The sequence below is a fragment of the Macrotis lagotis genome, chromosome X, assembly GCF_037893015.1.
Source record: "Macrotis lagotis isolate mMagLag1 chromosome X, bilby.v1.9.chrom.fasta, whole genome shotgun sequence".
NCBI classification, from domain to species: domain Eukaryota; kingdom Metazoa; phylum Chordata; class Mammalia; order Peramelemorphia; family Peramelidae; genus Macrotis; species Macrotis lagotis.
Window position 1 is genome coordinate 111,554,823 of NC_133666.1, and position 25,162 is coordinate 111,579,984.

Sequence of the window (25,162 nt, forward strand, 5' to 3'; positions counted from 1 at the left end):
TAGTTGTTCAGTACAGGTCATGGAGTATCTGGTTAGTGAAAATTCCTCTGTTTTTCTTGATGGGAGATAGCTTTAGAAAAAAACAAAACAGGAACACACCATATATGCATACGTATAATATTAAAGAAACTTTCACTTACAAAATAAATAACTCAGAGGTATCACATAATTTATTCATAATCACCAAGTTAGTAGTGCTTATGACTTGTGTAACATTGAGCAAATCATTTAAATCCCTGAGCCTCCATTTCCTTAAGTGCAAATTGGGAGAGTTGAAGCAGATGAACTCAGGTCCCTTTTAGCTCTAGTTCAATAATCTCTGATCTGCATTATAAATATTAAATCAAGCATTCAAATCCATATTCCTGAACTCCAAATTCCATTTTCTTTTGTCTTTATTATATATTGTAGAAACAGTCCAGAGAAGAAAATTGCATAAGTGGTTTAAAATATTTTTAAACTCCAGATTAAGTACATGGAAAGATGAATGGAATTCAGAGTAGAAAAAGATATTCAGGAAATCAAATATATAGGATCATACATTTTTATTCCTTTTGTATTTTTTTCTAAACTTAACAAATATCAAGTAAAATGAGCCATTTTAGAAGGAATATGAAACTTCAAATCTCTATATGTAGAACTGGCGTTTCTTTTTAAGTAGAAAATCTTTTTATACTTTAAAAGTATCAAATATTAAATATTTTAAGTATAAAATCTTTTAAAAGTAGGAAACCTAATTGTTTAATAATAATTTAACCTGTGACTTAAAGTCCATTATATATATATATATATATATATATATATATATGTATCTATTTCTCTGCTGTATTTCTCAATTAATTTTTTCCTCAGATTTTTTTTTAGGTTTTTGCAAGGCAAATGGGGTTAAGTGGCTTGCCCAAGACCACACAGCTAGGTAATTATTAAGTGTCTGAGACCAGATTTGAACCCAGGTACTCCTGACTCCAGGGCTGGTGCTCTATCCACTGCGCCACCTAGCCGCCCCATTACTCAGACCTCTTAATCCATAAAATGGACCCCAAAACATCCTCAGCCCAGGCTTTAGAATTTAGTAATTTATTTTATAAGCTAGGATCATAATCGAGAGTTGGATGAACTTTAGAGTGCATCTGATCTAACCCCTTTCATTTTATACAGTCAATTCAACTAACATTTATTAAGGGCCTATGTTAAGGAAATGTATCAAAAAACATTACCTACACAAAAAATATAAAAAAAACTTTCCATTAAAAGAAGTCTGTGGGGGTCCAGCCTTTGCGGGGTCCCTGGAACCTGACAGGAGGGATAGAGTCAACGAAATGAGTTGAGTCAACAAGTGGGTATAGGCAGGAGCAGGTTGACTGACTGTCAGCTGCTTGGATTTATTTTTATAGTTTCAGAATCATGTATGTTTCAAGCAAGCAAGCAAGCTGAGATCATTTCCTTGGTTACAAGAGTGTACAATTTTCATCATCAATCATATAGTTCATATGGTTTCAAGTTTTAATCATGTGATTACAAGTTTAAGTAATAATCATATGGTTATTTAATTTCTTATCCCTACTCAGACCATGATGATCTTAACCTGTTACCATATTTATTACTACATTGTATAATTGTTAATTCATGTAGAGTTATTAATTAAGCAATTCTTTTAATGGAAAGTTTTTTATATTTTTTGTGTAGGTAATGTTTTTTGATACACTTCCTTAACAGTCTGTGGTAAGGGTCTTTATGCTTATCCACCCATCCGTTAACTCTTACAATAACCAATTTTTCTTTCTGGCCTAGTTGGTAAAAGCCACACTTTCTGTGATGTTTTTTATTCTTTCCCATGAAACCAAGGCTGCTGGAGTTCATATATCGGTCACCTGTACTAACTATTTTCTCACCATCTTTTTCATATATTCCTGTGTATGGTAAGGGGGGCAAAACTATTAATTTCCCAGGAATTCTATCTGACCCATCTTGTATCTGTTTTCCCTGTATATATTCTGGTATCTCCTTGGAATTCCCAGTGCTGGGTTTTCCAGAGATTTCATAATGTTGAAGCCATTTGTATGCCTCAGGGAGAGGCAGTCCTGTTAAATTTGGACAGTTTACAAGCTGTTTTATTCAAGGAATTGTCCTGAAATCCTTCCTTTATAGTCATTCCAGTATTAGGGTGAGTAAATATTGTAATCAATAAACCTATAAATATTGGTATGCATGAAATCCCTATATATATTGAAGAAGGAAATGTTGTTCCATCAGGCAGTGTGACTGCCTTGAGTCTTCTTGCTCCGACTGTGTCAAACAGCTTAGAGACCCTGGCTCCCAAACAGACCTACTATATGCGCAAAATGGGGCAGTGAGATAGCATAGTAGAGTTAAAAGCTGGCCTCAGACACTTACAAGTTGTGTGATTTGGGGCAAGTCACTTCACCCTGTTTGTCTCCATTTCCTCATCTTTAAAATGAGCTGGAGAAGGAAACAATAAACCACTGCAGTAATTCTGCCAAAAACAACACAAAAATCCAAATGGGTGTGGCCTTGGGCAAGCCACTTAACCCCATTGCCCGCAAAAAAAAATCCAAATGGGGTCATGAAACGTTAGACCCAACTAAAACAATTGAACATGTGCAGAATAATATGTTAGACACGGGGGAAAATATGTTTAGATGACATAGGGCACCCATCCTCATGGAGCTTATGATTTAAGAGTTAGGAGTTTGTCCTTCATTCTCAAAGAAGATCATGATATCAGGAAAGGATGCCATGACAAGTATGTGAATTGGATTTGAGTGAGGGAGTATTCTGCAATGGCACCAGTCTCACTTTCAACCCCAGAGACAGCTGGGTTCAGTGGTCAAATATGAATCAGTTGGACTGGAGATTGCCCAGGATATGAAGCAATCAGGATTAAGTGGTTTGCCCAAGGCCACAGCTAGTAAGTGTCAAATGTCTAGTTACACACACACACATATATAAAATTTATGTATAAGGAAGTATATATATATATATATATACATATATGTATATATAGATATAAAGCTACAAAATTCCATGTGGATAGTGAATAAGAAAAGGTCATTAATGTCTGAGGAAATTTCCTTGGTGGTTTCATTTGAATTTAACTTTAAAGAATGAAGAAATTCCACAATTAAACAGGAGAAAGAAGGCTATTCTAATCATAGAGGACAGTATGAGCAAAGCCATGGTTTATCTGTTTCCTCTCCCCCAACTAACCATTTTAAGCTACTCTCTCCATTGGAAAGGGACCATTGGTAAGGGTTAGGAGACAAGGCAATAGCTTTTGATGTTCAGTGGATATGGATTTTCTACAACTTTCAGGAGATACATTATACAGTCACCATTGTGGTGGGGATCACAATATTTTTCCCACATCACCATCCTGTCTCTAAAGCAGATATGTGTGATGGCTGAAGGGTACTTTGTCTTCATGGCTGTTCTGTCTATATTGCTCCCCATCTTTTAGTATATTACCTGTGTTTATGCCATATTACCCTTTTCTACCCCTTTCCCTCTCCAAATCCACATTTTCTGTAAATTATAAGCCCTTGAGGGGCTATATTGTATATTTTTTATCCCATCCTGACATCAATGCCTTCCTCATTGCAGATAAATTGCCTAATAAATACTTGTTGAATATGTATTACTGAATGAGGGAAGGCCTAAACAAGGGGCATGAGAAGAATGGTGATTCAGGAGATGGGGCATATAGAGAGGTGATATGAAAAGGGAGATATTTTAGTTAAGTCTAAGGCATATTAGCTATTAGGTGATGTAGTCAACAACAATGAATTGTAAAAATACAACAAAATGACTCCCTGATGAGCTCTTGAACCTAATCCAAAAATTGAATGTAACATTGCATCAATAAATATTATGAGCATTTCAATTTATTTTTGACTGGAAGATAAGTACATTGTTGATAGTTTGAAAAAATATAGCTGAAAAGCCCTAAGAATAATTTAGGTTTTGTACCTTTCCTCCTTGCCCCACCTCCTACTCCTTATTTATTCTAAGTGCTTTAAGATGTATATTGTGATTTGCATTTTTCCCTTAGATATGTGCTTAGAGACAAGGAGAAGATAGTGGTTAGGGAATAGAATGTTGAGGTGAAAGGCCTTTATAAATGAAGCTGACATTTCTGACAGTTGCTTTCTCTGAGAGTTTGGATTATGGGCAACTGAAGGTCTTAGGAGACCCAGGTATTTTGGAGGATGTCCCTGAATCAACATATTAGAGATTGATAAATATTTATGCTCTTTGTACCTTTGTCAGCCCTCTTCTATGCCCTCACAAAACTCAGTGAAAGATTTTTAGCATAACTCTGACAATGATCATTTGGTGCTGAAACACCAACAAAACAAAGTAGTGAAAAGAAGAAAACAAAACAAAAGACTTTGACTTTTTCGTTCATCAACTAACTTCTGATTATTTTGTTTATTCCTCTCTCTTTTTTCTCCTTTCTTTTTTCTGTCTTTTCCCCTCTCCCAATATGCACAGTGTGCAGAAAATTACATTTTGAAATGAGCTAACATCAATGTACATAGGAAGATTTATTGCAATAGAGAAAAGGGTATTATGAGATACTACACATATTAATCTTTTAGATTTAGTCTATAAAGACCCTACATCTTGGCAACTCTGCTTCTCTCTCTCTCTCTCTCTCTCTCTCTCTCTCTCTCTCTCTCTCTGTCCCTCTCTCTCTCTCTCTACTGAAGTTAGGATAGAATAGAAGATGCTTCTGAGAACAGAGATTTATAAGTTGAAGATAGGTAAGTGCATTCATTTGTAGTTTATTGTTAACAATCACAAGTTTGGCATCCCTTTGAGACATTCTTTGGAGAAGCAGCATTAGCAGAGTGTTTGAATGAAGCTTTTACCCACAAACTACACAGCCTGAAAAGCTAGCAGAAGAAATCAGTGAAGGCTTAGGCATTGCTTTTTTTAAGTTTTCCTGAAATAATGAGTTGCTGTCTTTGATAGCCATTTTTATAGATCTAGTCTAGAAATAACTTCATCAAAAACTAATGAAGATCTGGTGGCTAGGTGGGGCAGTGACTAGAGCACCTGCTTTGGAGTCAGGAGTACCTGAGTTCAAAGCAGCCTCAGACACTTAATAATTACCTAACTGTGTGGCCTTGGGCAAGCCACTTAACCCCATTGCCTTGCAAAAACTAAAAAAAAAGGCAAAACAAACAAGCAAACAAACCAAAAAACCTAATGAATATATTTGCATTTGACAATGCCAGATTGCACATTGCTGTTCCATTTCTTGAGCACACACAAATGTAGTTCATGTGGGGACACAAAGGGTATATTTAGTGAAAACTTATGGTTCTTTGTTTTTTAATTCCCAATAATGTCTCCAGTTAGTGCTTTTGTTAACATCTTTACTTTATACAATAGGTGACATAGGAAGATAATCACTCAACAGAAAGAATTAAAGAGTTACATTCAACTTGTTCTGCTTATTAAATGGATTTGTCCTGCACAGAAAAGCATTAGCAGCTTTACAGTCTAAAGATTGTGGTTATTCAAAAATTCTGTAAATTTTCTTTACTGGACCAAGGTTCATCTTTAAGATTTAGTAAAAGTTGCCAACCATTTTTCTCCTTGGAACTTTAAGGAGACACATAACTATTAATAGATATTGTAACTAAACTCAAAAGCTGCAACCAAGAGATTAAATAGTATCGTGAAGGAAGCAAGAGGGGGAAAAAAGCAAGGGGACTAACTTCCAACCCAGTCATTTGAACAGTGTTGAACAAGGACTTTATGAAATAATAGGACTGAGAATTGATTTAGTAATTATAATCATATTATTAACAAAATTAATTTTTCAATATTCTCTCCTGGAAAATATTTTAATTGGGATGATTTATTTAGATAATTTTCAAAATAATAAAATGACTTAAGTTTGGAGTAGTTCTTCATGGAGATGTATTTGATTTTAGATGAACTAATTGATCTGGTAAACAGATAATTGGTTAGATGATGAAGGAAACATACAGAAATTCAAATAATTTGGGGGGGAAATATGATTTTTGGAAGCTTTTAATTGGCACAGTGGATAGGTGGCTAAATCTGGAGTTGGGAAGAGCTGAATTCAAATTCTCATGTAGGGGGGCAGCTAGGTGGCCCAATGGATACAGCACTGGTCCTAGAGTCAGGAGGTCATGAGTTCAAATGTGAACTCAGATACTTTTTATTGCCTAGCTGTTTGACCTTGGGCAAGTCACTTAATCCCATTGCCTTAAATAAATATAATTAAACAAAATTCTCACTCAGAGTCTTACTAACTCTGTGATCCTTGGTAAATCACTATCTCTTTCAGCTTCAGTTTCCTTATCTATAAAATAGGAATAATATTAAATTTACCTCTCAGTATCATTGTGAGAACCAAATGAAATAATACTTAAAAGCTCTTAGTAAACTTAAAGCCTTATATAAAAGCTAACTATTGTTATAATTGTTGTAATCATAATAGCATTATTCAACAAATATTTATTAAACACTAGCTTTATTCTAAGTTTTTTACTAGGCATAGATGTATAAACTTGGAGAAAGTTTGGAGATAATCTAGTTACAATATCATAAATTTTTAGAGTTGGAAGGGATATTTAAACTCCTTCATTTTTCAGGATAGGAAATTGAGACCCAGAAAGGTAAAGTGATTTATCTTAGTGCATGGTAGAAGAGATCTGACTCTAAGAATCTCTTTTAGTGTATTAAAGTAGAAGATGAATTACAAGAAGTAGTTTATTTTATTCACATGAGCAAAATAGTATGTAGAAAATTTTGGAGGAAATTGACTTCAGTCGAAAGTCTGTATTTACATAGGAATTGGACATATTAAAATTTGTCCGGATCCTTTATTGTCCTTTGAATTCTCTGAATGGTAATGAGTACTCGGTCAGTTCACTAGTGTTGAGATAGAATTTCATACAGACAACTACATGGAACCATAGTGTTGCCAATTATTAAAGATTTGTAGATTGAAGACAGAAGATTTAAGGACACTGGAAAGGAGAAGGAATTCACATACTCTGAGATTTTAAAACTGCTCAGGATTTTATTATGGCAAAATATTTCTCAGTACATTGGCCAAAATTAGGAATGAAAAGCAGTAAGCATCCTAAGGACAGGCCAGGTGAAGTCTGAATGAGAGAGAGAGAGAGAGAAGGGCAGGCAGCCATGAAGCTTGGCTTAACTTGGCCACATGGTGAGAGGCCCATGATGCTCCACTTGGATTAAGGAAGAGCCAGAGCAAGCTCCATCCTTCTGCATAAGGGGCATTGCTTACTATTAAGTATCCTTCTATGGTAGATAAGACAGAGTGTGGCACTTGAGGAGGGGCCTTACACCTTGGGCCAGTTATCTTCTAATGGCAAACTATGCACTGGTCCTTCCTGTCCCAAGATGCTTCACCCCCAAGTTCAACATGTCTTTTCCTGTCACACCAGCATCTAGACCAAGCTTAAGTGCATGGAAAAATGGGGGACAAAATAAGCAGGATACAATCAACAGGGGGTCAATTTACATCTCAAGAGCGGGGAGCATTTAACAAGATTTAACAGCATCCAAGATCACAGATTTTGTTTCTGCTACATTCATAATTCTCTACATCATTTCCCTGCATCGATAGCATTAGATTTTGAGTCAGAGGACTTGTATTTGAGTTCTGCCTTTACCATTTACCCCTAGTGTGACCCTAAGTCAGTTCCTTAGCCTCTCCTGATCTCAGTGTATTTATCTAAATACCTAGGGGATTGAATCTAAGGTTTAAATTTAATTTTTTCAATGTTAAAGATTTAATCCCAACATGAGGTATTAGCTGCCAGTTAATAACTCTTTATACCTTTCCTCAAAGATCTATGATTTCATTCATACTGCTATTTCCTTTTTTGATCCAACATTTCAGTCAGGTGTATAGTATTCAGATAGAACTGAAAAGAGATATACAACTATAACATTAGATTTTGAATCAGAGGATTTGGATTTGCATTCAGCCTTTCCCATTAAGATGTGAAACTTTTTAGCACTTTGGCGGATGGTATTCATGACCTGTTGTAGACAAAAACAACCTGTCCTCTCCTATTGGTCATTTATCTAGTTCTCTTTCTTCTTGCCAATGCCGTTCAAGCTTGGTGGGATCATCAGAATTTGCAAAGGTGCAGTTTTCAAAACCCAGGGTTCACCTCCTTGGTTTCTTGAGTCATCAAAATAACAATTTAGTGGAAATATCTCTAATTTATCTCCATAGAAATAATAGTGGTCACAGCCTATCACTATCCTATACTCTATTCCTTAGTCCACTTCTCTTCAGTTTCAACTACTGAATAATATATTTTTAGGAACATCTATCATATTCATGAGGGAACTCAGGTTACAGACATATATTTTGCTATGACTTTGTTGATGCTTATGAAGTGTTTACCACTTAAAACATTATTATTATTGTTATCATTATTAACATTTGAGCAGTAGGTTTTATTTTAGGCAGTTTTAAACTTTGAAATTCCTATATGAAAATTGGCTGTGAAGGCCTAAACATTATTGATTTATTACTTTTTTAATCATTCCAATAAAATCCATTTATAGATCATAAAGGTCTATTTGCTATTAAGTGGTGATGATGATGATGATGATGATGTTGTGTTGTCATCCATTTTTAAACAAGACCTTGACATCAGGGAGGTGATGTATGCATGTGAATTAAGTTTGAGTGAGGGGAGTATTCTCTCCAGCCTCATGTTCTCCTCCAGAGTCATATGGATCCAATTGTCAGCTATGAATCAAGATGACTGGAGGTGGCCCTGGATGAGAGGCAATTGATTTTAAGTGCCTTGCCCAAGGTCACAAAGTTAGGATGTGTCTGAGGCAGGATTTGAACTCAGGTCCTCTTGATTGCTGGGCAGGCACTCTACTCACTGCTCCATCTAACTGCTCTAATATTAAGTATGCAGTTCAAATGATTAGCAGGGGGTGGGGATAGGGAGGTATTGTATTCATTCACTCACCAACTTGTCACCTCTTTGATTTTAATTTTTCTCTTTGTTTCTCAAGCTAGACATGTACACAAATTCAGCCAACAGCAACTAACTCCAGCAACTCATGTTTTAATTACTCTTTCCTACATGTTCTGTGAGATAACATAAATAAATTGGATTTACAAAGCTGAGTTTGAGTTGAGGACAGAGACACTGATAGATGGGACCATGATGAAGAAGAAGATTAAGAGGCACAAGGTCTTTTAGGGTTGTTTTTTAGGATTGGGCAGATAAGGTCATTTAAATGATTTCTCACTTTCCTTGTCCTTCACCCCAGACCCAATCCTCAATGCAAGGTCTTTTAGGGTTGTTTTTTAGGATTTGGCAGATAAGGTCACTTAAACGATTTCCCACTTTCCTTGTCCTTCACCCCAGACCCAATCCTCATTTGAGGTTAATTCCAACCTGCATTAGGTAGATAAAGATGAATGTGAATTTCAAATTATATTTAATCTTCATTAAAGTAATTATCTCTCTTAATGAAGAATTTGCTGGGTTGTGGTTGTGCAATGGAGTATAAAATCCTAAGTGAATAAAATCAATTTCATTTTCAGGGTAGCTTTTCTGTCCATTAATAAACAAGGCACAGAAAATATATTTGCTTGGAGTCATGTGGCATTCTCAGAATTCATCCAAAGTCAAATAAATCCCTTTTGAAAAGAGCTGGACTCCATTTATTGCTGCCCAATGTCAGCAGTAAAGATAGTCCCTCCCCTTACTCCCCACCCCTCTACTAAGTATTTGATGCTATTTCCCCAAGCCCAAAAAGTAAGACAACTTTCAGTATTATTTCATACCTAAATGACTGGTATAATGGAATAGTGTTTATGTGGTGGAGTGTATTTCATCTGGATGCTCTGGATTATTAATCACGAGAGTATGAATTAAGCTCTGGCATGCTTATGTTTTCTAATGTATGAAAATTGCTTATTTATTTCCATGCTGTTACAATGAAAAGAAACAGACCGGTTCTAAATAGCAATGTGCTGTAGTGTGAGGCAATTAACTGAATTATGTGTGCCCTTCAGTCAGGATCATTTCTTATTATAGCCATACAAACTCAAGGAGACAGGACAAAGAAAAAGCCAGAGCCAGCTAGCTCTTTAGACAAGGAAGGAGAGAGTGAAATTTCAGTGAGCATGAGCTTAAAAATCAAAGGATTTTCAAAGCTGGTAACTAAGCCTGATTCACCTAGTATGGCGTGTCAAACTAAAAACAAAAACAATGACCAAATATTCATTTCTAAGGATCCCTGTGGGCTGCATATTGACTTAGTTTTAAAATGTCTTGTTATCTTTATTTTATTGCATTTTTATTTACTTTGAAAAATATTTCCTAATTATCTTTATCTGGTCCTAGCTATTCTTGGGAATATTGTAAGCCACATGTAGCTTATGGTCTTCTGTTTGACACCTCTCATCTAGACCACTTGTATTTCAAATAATGAAATGGGGATACAGAGAGATGAAACAAATTTCCCAAGTTTGCACAGCCAGTTAGAGAGATATTTGATTGCTTCTGGTGCCATCTAAACACCTGCATGTGTTACCTGTTTCCCTTGTTAATTTTTGATATGACAGGAGTGATGGAGCTAAGCCTGACTTTTATATAAACCTACTTCCATTATATTTGCATATGCCCAAGGAACCAGATCATCTGTCACTGGTAGAAGTCCATGTATTGCACTCCTGTTAGGGACATGGTATAGGCTCAACTCTATTACTTTTCTATCTATCTATCTATCTATCTATCTATCTATCTATCTATCTTATCTGTCTGTCTATCTATCTAGTCTATGTGTCTGTCTGTCTATCACACACAGATATACATATATCTATATCTTTATTTACATCTACATACTTATATTTATACATCACACTCCTTTTATGGGACATAAAAGGGAAAGTTTGATTGAAGAAAGACACTGGTTCCATTTCAACTAATGATTCTTCTGTGTCTGTCTGGAATTTTTGGTTAACAATTCTGATGTTCAGTTCACCAGATTAATCTATGAGGTTTTTTTTATGTTTTATAGCAGGTGTAATTAGAAGAGCCCTTGGTAAATCTTATTAGTACCATAAATCAATTTGATGAAATTATAGAGCATGGATACTTATTCAAAGGAGGTCTCTTCTATGGAGCTAAACATGTACCTTTGCATCTTGATGAGAAGCATGTGCCCTATTATTTTACTGAGAGGAACCAGGAAATTCTGATGACCAGGTCATTGTGACTGAAGCTTCCTTAAAGTGACTGATGCTCACTCAGGATGATAGACTCTTATTGGGAGATACAATTCCTCTGTGGTATGTAAGATTGAGGAGAAACATTTTAGAAGTTGATCATGAATTTTCTTTCCTTCAAACTTAAAGATTATTGTTATTGTTTGTTTCATTCTCAAACAGTACCATTAACATCAGGAAGGAGTTGTCTTGATTTACAAGTGAATTGGATTTTAAGTGAGGCAGGGTTGTGCAAATTCACCAAAGTAAGGGAAGGAGAGAGGACTTTTTGTCCCCTCCCAGCAACAATAGGGTCTCATAGCAAAAACATATCATATATCATGGTCCTAAGATAACCAAATCAAGACTCCCTTTGGATCAAGGTGTGCCCCTCTCAGATCGGCAAAGGACAGAGAAGGTTTAGGGATATCCCAAATGACTTCCTAGACTTTGGCCAGAAATAAGAGTTCAAAGAGTAGAAAAATCTGGAAAAGACAGGCAAGTGGACACCCACACCCACAACCCCTTCACTCTGCCCAGCTCATTCCCCATCACAGGTTAGGATTTGCCTCACTACAGATGACTCAACCTTGAGTATGGAAAAGGACACTTGGGGAGCAACAGAATTGGATGGAGAGGGAGAGAGAAGTAGGCCACATTTTGAGGTTAGAGAATTATGACTCCTTGTAGTTTGTTATTTGTTTGTTTTATTCAGTTGGGGTGGGGAATGAAGGGAGATGGCAAGGAAAGAAAATAGAGTTCTTAAAACAAAAGAAAATTGAGAACAGAAGGAATCTCAAACAGGACTGCTTTGAAAGTTAACCATTGGGTTAATTATATAAATTAAAAGAAAAACAGTTCTATATAATAGAAATGAGCTTTTTACATTTAGTCTCCTTCCATTATATGATGTATGTAAAAATACTCATTTTATTTGTTTTTTGTTAATTCTGAATTATACAAAAATAAATATTAAAAAAGGAAAAAAACATATCCCAAAGGGAGACAAATAATTACCCCAATAAATCTAATAATGGAATTTTTTGGAATCCCAGCACCTGAATGAGCTCTTTTTTTTCCTCTTTCTTTTTCTGAGCTCAGGTCAGTGAGTGAGCATTACTGTGAAGGTTAATTCTTGAGTTATACTGAATTCTCAAATATGAAGGGTAGATATCAGCTTCCCATAGTAGAAGATTTTCTTAATCTTGTCCTGTGAAAAGTCAAATGACTAAAGTCAGCTGAAAAATGGACAAGAGATTTGGATTGTGTCAACCTTCCAAATAATTATTATGAATTGCTGGGACAGTATTTTATGAAAGTAATGGGAAATATCTGAAATTATATAAAGAAACTTTATCTTCAGGTCTAACGATTATAATGGAATATTTAGGTATTTCATGATTCTGTGGGTATTCTTGTGTTCTTTTGCATCCTTTACATTTTATGCATACAATACAAAACATGATTAAGAAAAATGTACTGGAAAAATATTTTTTGATGATTGAACTAAAAACCATGTAATAGGAAGGAATAAGATTTGACAGTTAATGGAAATATGGATATTTAGCTTAGAAAAGAGAATGTACACATGTATGTATATATATGACCTAAATATCCCTATTCCCTTTAGCTTTCAGATCTAGTTTCTATCTGTATATCTATCTATACAAGTGTGTTTGTGTGTGTGTGTGTGTGTGTGTGTGTGTGTGTGTGTGTGTGTGTAAGAGGAATTAAGATTTTCTTGTTTGTTTACAGAGGTCAGGACTGGGAACAGCTGACTGAAACTTGCAAAAAGGAAGATCCCAATTTGCTGTAAGAAATATTTTTCCTTCCAGAAGTGGAATTTGGTGCTTCATGTTCCCTATTATTGGAATCTTTAAGTAGAAGATAGATGAATCCTTTTTCCTGGGATAATATACATAGAATTACCCTTCATGTCAAAGTTGGGATAGATAGATGATGTCTCATCCAACTCTGTCATTTGTGTGAAATTCAATTATGAGAAAAATCACCAATGTATTCTAAGCCAGATTGATGCATGTAACACAAAGCTTTTATATAATTTTGACATCTATAATTTATTATTGGTAAAAGAAATTTAACAAAAATGTGCTTTGCTCCTGATCTTTCTATGATATACTGTATAAATCATATTAACTATGTATGGGGAAATCTTAGTCACAAGCCATAGCTATTATTTCCCTGGAATTTTACTTCAAGTGGGTTTAGAGTGAGAGACAGAGACAGAGACAGAGACAGAGACAGAGACAGAGACAGAGACAGAGAGACTGTCCCTTTGGTTTATCAGGTTCATAGATTGGAACTATGTCTAGGTGAATTCTGATTATCTGGGTGGAGACTGTTTACTTGTCTCCACAGGGCTTCCTTGCCATGTCTAACACCAATTCTCTTCTCCAGGTTAAATATTCTAAGTACCTCTAACCTCCAAACCTTATTCCTTCATATTGCATGGTTTCCATTTCCTTCACTATAAAAACCACTTCGGTGAAAATAGCTAATATTGATTTAGTGCTTACCATGGGGCAGACACTGTGCTAAGCATTTTACAATTATTTGTTCTTTACAATGAGAAAGCACTATTATTAACCTTATTCAAAGATGAGGAAACCAGGGGCAGCTAGATGGTGCAATGGATAAAACACCAGCTTTGGAATCAGGAGGATCTGAGTTCAAATACAGCCTCAGACCCTTAATATTTACCTAGCTGTATGACCTTGGGCAAATCACTTAACCCCATTGTCTTGTAAAAACAAACAAAAAAAAAGATGAGGAAACCAATGTAAAGAGGGGTTAGGTCATTTGCTCAGGATCATACAGGTTGTAAGAATCTGAGATCAAATTTGAACTCAGATATTTTTAGCTCCAGACCCAAAACTCTATTCACTGAGACACCTAATAGCCCCTTCATATTCATTGGGGGGAAATACAATTCAGTTAGAAGAGTAAGAAAGGGCTGAAGAGTGACAGATAATAGAAAAAAAATGGTTGTCTCACCATGAGTTTTTCTTTTACCAGACTTCTAGATTCTTAGAATTGTTAATCTCTAAAAAAAGATTTATTTTCTTTCCTAAGACTAGTAATTTTTTTAGGGTCCCCCCCCCTGCAAGGCAATGGGATTAAGTGGCTTGCTTGAGGCCACACAGCTAGGTAATTATTAAGTGTCTGAGGTCAAATTTGAACTCAGGTACTCTTGACTCCAGAGCTAGTTCTCTATCCGCTGTGCCACCTAGCCACCCCTAAGACTAGTATTTGAACCTATTATGTTTTCACTGTTGATTTCATCATCTTAACCAAGTAGTCTCTCACATTAAAAAACTTTTATTTATTTATTTTTTTTGCTTAGAGGGAGGGTGACATTCTCTGCTCCTATCATCTGTTGATGTGTAATGCATTTCTTTTTTCTCAGAAATACCTCAGCTGGAAGGAGAGGAATGCTTCATTTCCCAACTTCTCTTCCCTAATGACTTCTCACACCCATCTTACAACTCTGGAGATTTGATAACACCTGTGTTCTTCCTACTGGACAAGCTCCTTCTGTTTGTGTGACACCAAGAAACTCTCCTCGGGGATGTCATGGACACTTTTCTATGATCTTTCTGAAACTACTGTGTTCCTTTTTTGGAGGGAAGGGAGAGGGAATGGAAAGTAGATTCCTTACCTGAATACATCAGAATCTTTATGCCTGATTTTTGAAGAATTTCAGAAAAGACTCCAGCTAAAAAGAGAAAAGTAAAACTTAAAAATTAAGATTTAATATGTTCGATAATTTTTTGAACACATTTGACTAATCAACCTTTGGATTTCTTAGATGACTTCCATAGTCTTGTTCCCAAACTTTGAACAAAATTATCCAAAAGAATTTTGTTTCATCAAAGACTCAGAGTTGCGAGCACTCACCTTGACTTTTCTCTTATGAATGCATTAACTGTCTATATAGTTGGCCACTGCAGGTTATATCACATAAATGGGTATTTATGAACTGACTGGCAGTTTTTTCTTCAAATTTGTGATTTAATTAGTATTGGAAAGGACTGCTACTCTTTGCCAACATTCTTCCTAAAAAGTGATGCCTAGGTGAACATAGTATTGGATGGACTCCGTCTAAAAAGAATAGAGTATCACTGATCTCTTGTCTCCTTTGTTCATTATGATATTTTTCTTAAGAAGCTTACTTTTTTGATTTATATATATTATTGATTTAAAATAACATCTGATATGATTTCTCTCTCATTGTATTCAATTTGGATCAATGTATACCATGGAAACAATGTATATACTGGCAAATTGCCTTCTGTGGGGGGGGTGGGGGGAAGGAAGCAAGATTAGGGGAAAAATTGTAAAACTCAAAATAAATAAAATCTTTGAAAAAAATAAAATAATATCTGATATATACTGGTTGAGTTTTACATAAATTTCCTTTTTTGATTCTCCTAGTTCTACAGTCCTTTTAACACCCTCCCGCATGCTTATAGATAAAGAATCTGAAACTCAGAGAATTAATATGAGTTGTATATGATCCCAAATTTAGTGTGAGACAACATGGAAATAGACTTGCTCATTTTACATGCATTTTTTATAACACATATGATCTTAAGAGCGGCGCGTCCCGAGCCGGGACGGCAGGCTGCCTCCGCTCCTGCCGCCGGGGCGCCGGGGTACCGGCGCAAGTACCCGTACGATGCAGTTTATGTTGCTTTTTAGTCGTCAGGGAAAGCTCCGACTTCAGAAATGGTATGTCCTACTATAGGATAAAGAAAAGAAAAAAATCACAAGAGAACTTGTTCAAACTGTTTTAGCCCGTAAACGCAAAATGTGCAGCTTTTTGGAGTGGTGAGATCTGAAGATTGTCTACAAAAGATATGCTAGCCTGTATTTCTGCTGTGCTATTGAAGATCAGGACAATGAACTAATTACCCTGGAAATAATTCATTGTTACGTTGAACTACTTGACAAATAGTTTGGCAGTATGTGTGAACTTGATATAATTTTTAATTTTGAGAAAGCTTATTTTATTTTGGATGAGTTTCTTTTGGGAGGAGAAGTTCAAGAAACATCCAAGAAAAATGTACTTAAAGCCATTGAACGGGCAGATCTGCTCCAAGAGGAAGCTGAAACCCCACGTAGTGTCCTTGAAGAAATTGGACTGACATAAGCCATCTCCCATGTTGATGACATCATGTGGTCTCACATACTGTAGATGTTCACTGCCTTCATGTCAATGTTTAGCTAATGGTGTAAGATGCTGTTTGTCAGTATTACTGTTTTGCTAAGCCGCTTCATTCAGGCCTACATAAAAACACAACACTTTTTCAAAAGGGAATAAAAAGTATTAGTCATTTTTTTAAAGGGATTTAAAATGCTAACTAAAACTTGATGCAGAAGAAACAGCTTTTCAGTATTCTTAAAGGTTGAAATATGTCAGTTTCCCATTTTATTTGTATGTGATAATTATTACTATTCACATAAAATCATAAATCAGGAAGCACATTTGTTGCTATTACTGCATTCATCTGAAAGGAAGCTACACTTGTATCAACTTAAGTGTAAATGTAATGTTTCAATATGGTTTTACATAACCAAAGACTGGTGTTACATTTCAGTATTTATGGGAATGAGAAAAATTGACTGATTTTACATATCAAAATGATTTAAAGTTTAACATTACCACTGAAACTTAAACATATATATGTACATATATATGTTTATGTATACCAAAGATACTTATTGGGAACTACATATCTTAAAGTGGTAGCTTATTGAAAAATGTACATTTCTGAGACTAAAGGGATTATTACATTAAAGGGAATACAGGTTACTTTAATCAGAACAATCCGATTTGAAGGCAGGAATTTGGAGCAAAGATACTATACTCCAACATGAGCACATAATGCACACAATGGTTTAAAGACATTATTTTCTATGTAAGATTCCTTTAAACATAATTTTATAAGTTAAAACATAAAAATTTACAACTTAAACTTATTTTTATGTCCCCAGATACATTATACTGCCACCATTTACCTCATTTTCCCATGAGCTAAGGAAAACATCTACTTAAATACATTATAAAATAACTCATTTGTCTAGTAGTATTGCTATCTCAACATATATTTGGCTGCATTCACAAAGTATCACACATCTAAGTTTGCTCCAGTGTTATTGTAATTAACTAGATTTTCCCTATACTTTATGAAGTACCAATTAGTTTGACATCTCTTTCCTTTCATGCCACCTCCTAGTTAAAAAATGTTCATCAGATATACAAATATCTACCTTTCAATGTAAAAACGTTAGCTGGATGAGGTATATGGCCATAGGGGGATTTTTTTAAAGCTGTTATAATTGTTTCAATACCATTTTCATATGTATTTAAATGTCTTAAAGGTTTACACTTTCACTTATTTGTATGTGCTTGGCTGGATTAAGCTTTGTGATTGTGAATAATATTTAGGCTGTGACCATTGTCTTATCACATACATTAGTTATAATAAATGTCCACTCTTACACCAAAAAAAAAAGACATGATCTTAGAGGAGGAGGCTCAAGAGTCTGGAAGGACCAGAAATTAACTTCTGCAGAAGGTGGCAATTAATATTAGACTTGAAGTCAAGCATGTGAAGAAGAGTTGGTAAAAAAGGAAAATATTTCAAAAATGGGGGACAGAGAGAGAATTGGACTTAGTTGAGAGATCTGAGTTCAAATATTGACTGAAACTATCATCATTACATGATCAAGTCCCTTAAGAGATCTAAGCCTCAGTTTCTTTATCTAAAATAGACATGACATTTGTACTACTTTCCTCACAGGATTCTTGAGAGGCTAGACAGAATCATTGTATATAAAAGTTAAAACACCCTAAAAACCTTGAAATAGCATAACAAATTTCAGTTATCATTATCCAGATTACTGATCTCTTGTCCCTTCACTGATAGAAACTGCCTGGCTTAGACATTTCCACAAACTGAAAAGAATTCAATATATAGATATGAGGTGGCACAGTTATAGAATGCTGGATCAAGAATTAGGTAAAGCTAAGTTAAAATTCTATCTATACTTAGTAGTTGTGTGGGCCTGGATTAGGCACAACTTGTTTTTTTAAATTTCCTTATCTAAAAAGTAGGGATAATAATAGTATCATTGGTTTTTGTGAAGATCAAATGAGGCAATATTTTTAAAGTACTTTGCAAAGCCTAAGGTGCTATAAATACCAGCAATGCACAGTCAAAGGCCAGGAAAAGGATGAAAATATAATATCTTGAAGGGACTGAGAAACTTCTCTGTGCTCCAAAATCAAGTCATTTTTAGTAAAGACATTATCACATTATTTCATACCAAAAAGAAAGTCTATTACTTTGCTATAATCCCATTTAAAAATCATTATCAACAATGAATGGATAATAATAAATGTATGCTAGCTGAGTGGGTCAGGCTGTGGCTTTTGCTATGTGTCTAAGGATATAAAGATATAAATATATGTTCATAGCAGTTACTGATGAATTAATATTTTTATAAAGCATGTAGAAATGTTTTTGAAAATGTCATTCATGCTGGAGAATAATATGTGCCAATACCATACAATAAGGAGAGATAAGATGAGAGGACCTTTCAGTCACATCTGCATTAACCCTAATCAGATTTTGTGGTTATGACTATCATGTAATATTTTAGATAAATTGAGATGATGATATACATTTTTCAGAAGTCAAGCTATTATAATGTTAAATAGACTAAAAAATTATGTTAAGTTTTATCCCTCTTATGAAGATGGTAGCCTATTATTCCTATACTTTGATACTTGGAAAGATTCTTGGTTTTCATCATTGTAGGTACTACTTCCACCAAAACAGTTTGCAGTATTCTCTGTCCTTTTTATTATAAAAATGTCATAATTATGGATAAGATGCCTACTCTATTATTATTGATAACATCAAATGCATCATATTTATAAAGATCTTTATTATGACAAAATGCTTTCAACATTGTAGTGTTGTTGGATTGAGATATTCAGTATCTTGTTAGAATTTCCCTGTGCCAAGATGAGACCAGATGGGAAGAGGAGATTGAGATACTTTAGGGGAAGCAATGGATGCACAGGTAGTCATATATCCTGATGATGAACTTAATACTTTAATACTTCAAGGAACTTTTGGTTGCACTTACTTACATGGGTATTCTTTCCACTCACATGGATTGTAGCTTAACTAAGTCTTCTCCTATGCTATTCTTGTTCCTATTCCCCAGTAGATGCTCTATGGAGAGTCTCTCATATATTGGAAACCTTCAGTCTTTTGCATCTCCTGAATAATAGAGACACTCCATACAGCTACCTCTTGTCTGTATATTGAATTCTTTCCAGTTTGAGGAAATGTCAAAGTCAGGCAGCTTCTATCAGTGGAGGGACAAAAGCAGTAATATGGATAATGATAATTGACATTTGTTATGTTAGCTTCTCAAGAATCCTGTGAGGTAAGTAGTATAGATATGTCTATTTTAGATTAAAGAAACTGACACTTAGCTACCTTTAGACACAAAGTAACAGCTACTCACAGGTATATTCATAATCACTCATTTCCACTGAACTTTACCACTTAAACTTGCACTGAACCACAACCAACTTTCTACATCTAATATATATATATATATATATATATATATATATATATATATATATATATGTATATATCAGTAATGGCCTCATCAACCATCATAATCTTGTGTCTTGCCTATAAGATGCTTGGAAGATACTTGGCATCTTGGAAGAAATATGAATGATTTATAAGACTCTCAGGCTGAGGCATTAGAGAGACATGGTGGAATGGAAAGGAAATGTCTATTATTGCAGCCTCTTATGAAATCTCCTTGGTAAAACTCAGAAGTAGTAAAATAAATCTCAGAATCTGTAAACTTTACAAAGAATTTTTATAATAATGTTTACATTTCTTCAGAGAATTGGAATGAGAGGAATGGTTGAGATATATAATCATCGCTTAATTTCTGTACATGAATTCAAACACTTTGATATTAAATTTATTATGTCTTTAAAAAAGTCACATCCTAGGAGAACTTTCTTAGCTTTCAATCCATATTCCTCTTTCTTCTTCATTTCTTTCTTCTCCCTTATTCCTCATGTCTCTGGCTCTCTGATTTTAAGCCTTTTTATGTCTCATTTCCTCTCATAAGATTTTTCAGGAAATGGACAATCCTTGATAAGTTTAAAATACCGTAAAAAGTTTGCAACTCTTTCTTTATGCCATTTTCAGCTCTCATATAGACATTAATGGTGGAACAAATTTACATCCTCCATTGCATCTTCATTTGACAATCCTTTGCTATAATGCCTTATAATAATTACACACAGAAGGTACTTAGTAGGTGCTTATATATTCTGCACTTAGATAAAAAAGAAAATAACAACTACACAAGTGACAAGATAGGAAAAACATAGCTAAAAAGCAGTTTATATGAAAAATGACTTGGGATTTTAACTTATTGTAATCACAGAATTTTGTCAAAATAAAGATCTCTATAAATATGATGCATTTGATGTTATCAATAATAATACAATAGGCATCTCATCCATAATTACAACAACATTTTGATAATAAAAAGAATTACGATGAAAAGACTAGGAAAGAGAAGACTGTGAACTACTTTGGTGGAAGTAGTACCTACATTGATGAAAACTAAGAATCTTTCCAAGTATCAAAGTATAGTAATAATCTTGAATCAAGTGTAGCAAACCTCTCCTGTGAACCTCCTAACTTGTCTGAGACTGGACAAATGTCTCTCTAGATTTTTGATGACTTTGTTGCTCTAAAATTTGATTTGAGGTATTATTTTAAAGTTATTGGAGGGGCATATTGGAAGAGTTCACCTGGGAACCCGTCTATATTCTGCCATCTGGTACTTAAAAATTCTGTTGACTTATAACATATATTAATTAATCTTAGGTTTATAAAATACTCTCCATGCAAGGACCAAAAGAGGTAGGTAGAACAATTATTATTTCAATGTTTTAAGATGAAAAAACTGAGATTTAGAGAAATTATGTGACTTGTTTAAGGTAATACAACCTCTAACTATGAAAGTCAGAATTTGCACTCAGTTTTCATTATTGCAAGACAGAATAGGGTAAAAGTAGAGAGCACTATAACTGGAGTCAGGAGACCTGGAGTCATATTCTAGCTTTGTCATATAATGGTTGCAAAATATGACCTTGCTATTTGATCTTTCTAGGTATTAAAATGAGAAAGTTTGAATTCATTCCATCTTTAAATCCTACCAACTCTTAGTTTAGGTTTTAGTAAGTAATTAAGATTTTTTACAAATCTACAATTTTAAGATTCTATGATCAATGTGAGAGGCAGCTTGATATAATTATTAGAGTGCTAGTCTTGGTGTCAGGAGAACTTGGGTTCAAATTTACTTTTGGCAATTACTTGTTACATAATCTCTCAGCAATTTGCCTGGACCTAATTTTAAAAAGGCTGATCTTGGTGCTCATTGCTTGCTGATAACTTTCAACTGCATTCCTCTTCCCCACTCTCTGACTCTTTACTATATCTTCTAACCCAGAACATTGAAATGTTTACAAGGAAACAATGGTAGAAGTTTCAAGGCTCTCATTTCTGGTATCTGACTTGTGAAAAGGGGGTTGGAGGGCATTAGGGGAATCTTGCTACTGATGCCAAGACTGCAGGGGAAATGTAACACTGTCATCTGAAGGAAAAATTCTGAATGCATTTTCCTTTAAGGACACTCATTCCTAGCAATTAATTTACACAGGACTAAGTATTTTACTTTTGGTAAAACATGGGTCAAATAGGAAGCTATACCATAGCCTTAGGTCCAAACAATTTCCTTCTGAAGTTTTGTAAAGCAACCTTTGCAAATTGGAAAATGTCTGTACTTTACAATCCACCATACATTTTCTCTGCTACCGTGTAAAATATGGAGGAAAAATAATACCAAACAACAAGAAACTGCCCTGATTTTTGCATCTTAAGTGCACATGAAGTGATTTCATTAACTCAAAGAATTATATGAAGAAGACACATTAAAAAGGTTTTCAAAGTTTACTGTTACTGTAAAAGTTGGGGCTAAAGAGGAATTTTTTTTTTTTAGTTTTCTTGTCTTCTTTAGACAACAGTATATTTATCTTGAGCTAATTCTCTTGATGAAGTTTGTTGTTACCAGATACTTAATGTTCTCTCTAAGAAGTTTTTGCAAGTGTGTCAATGACTGACATCATTCAGAGTGGTAGAGTCCAGAATTCAAGAATGTCAGTGTTATGTTTGAAATGTTGAGATCATTTTCAGATACAGAGAAAGAATTTAAAGATGCAATTGAAGCATTTTCTAAAAACTGGTTCTTGTAAAAGATGCATTTCACTATCTGAAGTTGTTTTTAATAAAATGGAAAGGGGAATGGTTTTGTCAGAGCTGTCCACAGTTTGCCTTTCTAGTTGTTTTGAAGTTGGGAGCTGAAGAGGCTTGGATCTATCTTCTAATCAGATTTATCTCAGTAGTATCTGATTTAAGAGACAGCAGGAGGTGGAGGGAATCATCCTTCAAGAGCCAAGGCGATTTGTAAACCTTTGGTAAGCAGTTTAATGCAAGGATCTTCAACCCTGAAGGAGTCATATCAGGGCTTAATAAACTTAAGCCAAGAACAGGGGTTCTTAGATCTGCAGGATTTCATTTGAAAGCAAAAATAATGGCAGACGGGAAAGGAGACCTTTGCCTTCAGTTGTGCAACAGAAGCCTCTGGTGCTTTTATTTTAAACTTAATCACAGCTTAAAATAGTGATAATTAAGCCCTGCATTTTAGAAAAATTTCACCTCCTTTCTGTGAGTGAGGACCTAACTCCCTATGAACTTAATGATGTATCTTTGAGTAGACCATTTCAGACAAAGGAAGTAGAATTTTCTCTTTTTATCAGAGAGAACAATTCTAGTTAAAAAAACTACATTTTACATTTGAGATGTGTCAAACTTCAAGTGTAGATACTCTGATGTAAATGTTACCTGTTTTTGCACTACTCACTGGAGAATAGGAGGCATAGTAGATAGAATGCTTGACTTGGAATCAGGAAGAATTTAGTCTGAATCCTTTCTCTGATTCTAACTTCTACATGATCCATGTCCCTTAACTTCTTTGTGTCTGAGTTTCCTATTTCCTCATTTATAAAATGAGGAGATTAGATTTCATGGGCTCCAAAGGTGACTTCCAAGTTTAAATCTATGATCTGATGATTCACTAAAAGAAAAATTTGCTGGTTTAAAATGACCTGTACTTTGATACACTTTTGGGGGGAAGAAATCTCTATGTCTTGTCCAACTGAAAGAGTCTCAGGCCCTCATAGAACCATTTTTATGATGACTTTTCAATGTGATACATAGAGACTACATGACTTCGAAAATAAAGAGTCATCCTTGAAGACAAGATGATTTGGGTTCATATATCACCTCTGAAACATTCTGACTCTGTGACCTTGGACAAGTGAAATACTCTCAAGAAGTTGCAGAGAAGGTGCCAATATGCCTTGGTAGAGGTGTTATCCTTACTTAGAACTTCCATATGCTGATGAAATCATAAGTCTAGTTCCTGTCCTAATAAATATTATTTACTGAAGCTAATTCTTTAAGCTAATGCTTAAAAAGGGAGTTAGAGTATTTCCTAGTTACATCTAATTGTGAATATAGTTCTTTTTAAATTTGCAGTGCCACTGCTGTTAAGCTTTTCCTCCAAATTTCTCATCTGAACTAGAACCCTCCACCCAGGATTTCTAGAATCCTTGGCAATGTAATCTATTCAATTTTGTAATCTCCACTCTGGTTCTGAGCAAATTTTGATTGATGACTGATTATCTATCTACCACTAGCAGAGAGGCCCTCAACCACCAGATTATACTTCATAACTTATTCAGCTATCCATCCCATCTACTTTGCCTCACAGGTACTGCCTCCATCTATGCTTTCCCCTTTCTTTCTCTATTTTGCTCTGGGTAGATTAATCAAATAAATTTGCTTTTATTTCTTAAAAAAGGTGTGGCAATTGAAGCTGATCATGTGAACTGAATTCAAGTTCCATTGTCATTTTGGTCACCCTCTTCTGTACATTCTCCAGTTTATCAACATCATCCTGACCCTGAGGCACCTAGAATTCAATACTCTATATGAGGTCTGATGAGGGAAGGGTAGAAATTAATCACCCCCTATTCCTTGAAGTTATGCCTCTCAATGAACCTTTCAAACACAATCGTTATTTTGGCTGCAATCTCAAACTACTGACTCATTGAGCTTGTAATCCAATAAAAAATCCAGATCATTAAAAAAATATATTATTTCTTTAAGTTGTCCTTGAGAAGTTGATTTTTTTTGTACACAAGTCTTAGCTATACTTTATATTTATCTCCATTAAATTTCATCTTATTAGATGAAATGCTACAATTTATAAAGATCTTTTGAAACATAGCATCAATTCCTTTATCTAAATTGTTGGCAAACATTAAGCAATATAAATCTAAGCCAGATATCTTCTACCATGTTGATATCAAGCCATAAGCAACTATTCTTTGAGTTTGATCATTTAATCAATTCTGGTTATATCTAATATTTTCAACTACTCTATAGCTCCCCATCATCCCTGCAAGAATAGTGTGGAATATATTTTTATTAAAAGCCTTGCTAAAATCTAGCAAAATATATTCATAGCATTTCCCTCACCTTGTAATTTAGTAATTGTTTTTTTTTTTTTTAATTAGGGATAGCTAGGTGGTATAGTGAATAGAGCACTGACCCTGGAGTCAGGAGTACCTGAATTCAAATGTGACCTCAGACACTTAATAATTATCTA

General features: G+C 34.7%; 1 long non-coding RNA gene and 1 pseudogene across 4 annotated transcripts in view; one reads left to right on the forward strand and one right to left on the reverse strand.

Moving 5' to 3' along the window:
- LOC141503425 (uncharacterized) overlaps positions 1-25,162 on the reverse strand; it is a 131,745-nt gene that overhangs the window by 15,775 nt on the left and 90,808 nt on the right. For 3 of the 4 annotated variants that reach the window (XR_012472838.1, XR_012472839.1, XR_012472836.1), the window contains 2 exons: positions 14,964-15,020; positions 12,302-12,494 (listed from right to left, as the gene is read on the reverse strand). This is a non-coding gene — a long non-coding RNA (uncharacterized LOC141503425). The remainder of the gene's footprint in view (positions 1-12,301; positions 12,495-14,963; positions 15,021-25,162) is intronic. The other variant, XR_012472837.1, reaches the window with a different exon arrangement.
- LOC141500769 (AP-1 complex subunit sigma-2 pseudogene) lies at positions 15,984-16,965 on the forward strand (annotated as a pseudogene).